At 28.2% G+C, this 3,322-nt stretch overlaps 1 non-coding gene across 1 annotated transcript; it reads left to right on the top strand.

Moving 5' to 3' along the window:
* The first annotated feature begins 1,422 nt into the window (after nucleotides 1-1,422).
* Nucleotides 1,423-1,503, top strand: TRNAL-AAG. Its single transcript has one exon. It is a non-coding gene; the product is annotated as a tRNA-Leu (tRNA).
* Nucleotides 1,504-3,322: the final 1,819 nt, after the last annotated feature.

Here is a 3,322-nt window from a genome sequence, read left to right as displayed (position 1 = left end):
GGAACTGATTGCACCTGACGTAACTTATCAAACTTTATGCATACAGTATCCTGACATTGATGCGTCCTTTGTTCTTAAGACAAGACTAATACACTTGTTGCCTATATTCCATGGTCTTACAGGTGAAGATTCACTCAAGCATCTCAAGGAATTCCACATAGTTTGTTCAACCATGAGGCCACAAGGTGTACCTTAAGAACATGTTAAATTGAAAGCTTTCCCTTTTTTCTCTCATGGATTTAGCCAAGGATTGACTCTACTACCTCCCTCCTGGATCTATTACCAGTTGGGATAACTTGAAGAGACTTTTCCTGGAGAAATTTTTTCTAACATCAAGAGCTACATCTATAAGGAAGGAAATTTGTGGGATAAGACAACTTGAAAGAGAGATCCTCTATGAATATTGGGAAAGATTCAAGAGGTTGTGTGCCAGCTGCCCCCACCATCAAATTAGTGATCAATTGCTCATCTAATACTTTTATGAGGGACTGAACCCTATGGATAGGAGCATGATGGACGCCACAAGTGGAGGGGCGCTGGTAGACAAGACTCCGGTTGTAGCCCACAACTTGATTGAGAACATGACTGCCAACTCCTAACAATTTGCAATAAGGCAAAACTCTTGTGTTACCAGAAATGTGAGTGAAGTACAAGTTGCTAAATCTAGTAAGCAGGAATACAAGCTTGATGAATTAGCATCTATGGTGAAGCAATTGGCTCTCATGCAGAAGAATGCTGCTGTATCTTTACCTCCTCCACCATCTATTCCAGCCATGTTGTGTGACATTTGTTTGGCTACATTGATAGCTGCCTGACACTGCAAGAGTCTGACACTCTAGAAGGTAATCCTCATGCTTATGTTACAAATATTTATACTAATAAATTTTCTTTTCCAAATTTACAACAACAACCTAATTGGGATCTATCTTCCAATAGATACAATCCAGACTGGAGGAACCATTCAAATTTAAGATGGAGGAATAATTCATATAGAAAATACCCATTATATTGTGAATATATAAATATCTACTCCAATAACTACATATTACAATTTTAAAAATATAAGTGTCTATCTAAAGATAGTATGTATGTTTTTATCGAAATGGATGAGATTATATACTGCAAATTAATTAGAAGAGCATCACACAATATTGTTAATTAGAACAATATAACACATATATTTATATTCTACTTATTATTATATTTGTTCAACACATTTTTTAATTCTGTTAAATTAATTTTTTAAATAATGTCATTGTAATAAATATTTTTTACGACTGTATTATTATGATAGAATAAGCTAATTTATTGACACGGCAATTTGCACGGGTCAAGTTTTAAGTTGGACTAATAAATTTTTAGGACTGAGTGCGAAATAAAATATTGTTAAAAAATATAATTATTTGAAGTTTGGTAAGTCATGTTGAGATGGCCGAGTTGGTCTAAGGCGCCAGATTAAGGTTCTGGTCCGAAAGGGCGTGGGTTCAAATCCCACTCTCAACATTGCATTTAATTTTGAATTGGTAAATTTTTAATACTAATGATATTTATTTAAACACTAAAAGTAAGTTTATTTTTTATAATTTTTTATTTTTAAAAATAAGATATAATACAAAATATTCTAAGTATTTAACACTTTTAACTTCTTTTTATTTTATTTTTACATAGTTAAAATCTATAACATTTATATTATTTTTAAATAAATATTTATTGACTAATAATAATTTTTTATGTTAATAATTACCATATATAAATTTTAAAATTAACTGCTGCATATTAATATAAATTTTTATAATTAAATTAATGGTTCACTTAATATCAAATTAAAAATAATATTGATATAAATTTGTATAATTATATCCATGGTTCAATTAATCAAAATACAAACATTATATTAACTAAGTTTTTTTAAATCACTACTAAGAGCGCATAATAAAGTTACATAATTCAAATAATTAATAATTAAATTATTAAACTTATTATTAACAAATATATTAACACAAATCCTAATAAATATTTCAATAACATTGATCAATATTAATAAAATGATACTAATTTTTTTAATAATTGCTAAATATAACTTTCAAAATGAACTGTTGCAGATTAATATAAAGTATAATTAAATTAATGGTTCAATTAATATCAATTAAAAATTATTAAATACTCTTTTTATTAAATCACTGCTAACAATAGCATTAAAACTACATTATTCAAATGATTAAAATATAAGTAATTAAATTTAATAACAAATATATTCACACGGATCCTAATAAACATTTCAATAATCCTAATCAATATTTATTAAATAATATTAATTTTTTTATGTCTATAATTACTATATATAAATTTAAAAATAAATTGTTATACATTATTATAGATTTGTATAATTAAATTAATGGTTGAATTAACATCGTATTAAACATTTTATTAACTAGTTCTTTTTAATAAAATCAGTACTAAAATTAAAATTATAAACAAAAATATTCATATAATTAAAAATAAATAATTCAATTTATTTACATTATAATTTAAATTTTTTTTTGAAATATGCTTGCATTAATCTACAGTTGAATCACAAATCATTTTTTTCTCTTAAAGAAATTTTTTAATTTTTTTATTAATTTAAACACACTTTTCCTCTTTTTTTTAAAAAAACTTTTTATAATAATACAATTTTTTTTTTGTTGGTGTCTCTCCTCTCCTATCTTCTTCACATTGTTATGAGACTCATTCTTTTATGCCTTTGCACTATGCTTCTCTCTCTGAGTAATGCTATTTAGACACCCGTTTTAGGTGTCTGTACGCGACATCGTATAGGAAAAGAAGCCAAGTACTAGGTTGCACCAAACTTATTCTACACACGCGCACAGGTTACCAAACCTCATATAAAAGAAAAACTTCTTCAACTCTCCCACCCATGTGTCTTGTTCATCTTTTTTTTTTCAAAGAAAAAAACATCTTTTGCTAACCGCCTAGTGGCCTTTCGTCCGTCCTTTTCTTCTTCTTCTTGAAAGGAAAAAAAAACTTCTTATGCTAACCTTCCAGTAGCCTTTCCTTTGTCTTCTTCTTCTTCTTGAACAAGTAAAAAAAAACATTTGAATGACTCTCGCCCTTGTTCATGTTCTTGAATGTCCTCTTTTTTAATGACTCTTGTCCTTCTTCTTGTATGTCCTCTTCTTTGCCTTGTTCTTGTTCTTCTTCAACAAAAAAGAAACGTTTCTCACTCTCGTTCACTATTTATTCTTCTGTGACTCTCTCTCTCATTTGTTGTTTGCGGCCTACTCCTTCGTATATGTGTATTGGCCCTTATTCCAACCTCTAT

This window comes from Abrus precatorius, unplaced genomic scaffold, assembly GCF_003935025.1.
Source record: "Abrus precatorius isolate BTA unplaced genomic scaffold, Abrus_2018 Scaffold3, whole genome shotgun sequence".
NCBI lineage: Eukaryota > Viridiplantae > Streptophyta > Magnoliopsida > Fabales > Fabaceae > Abrus > Abrus precatorius.
The sequence above is the reverse complement of the archived record's forward strand: the minus strand, read 5'-3'. Positions and strand labels throughout refer to the sequence as shown.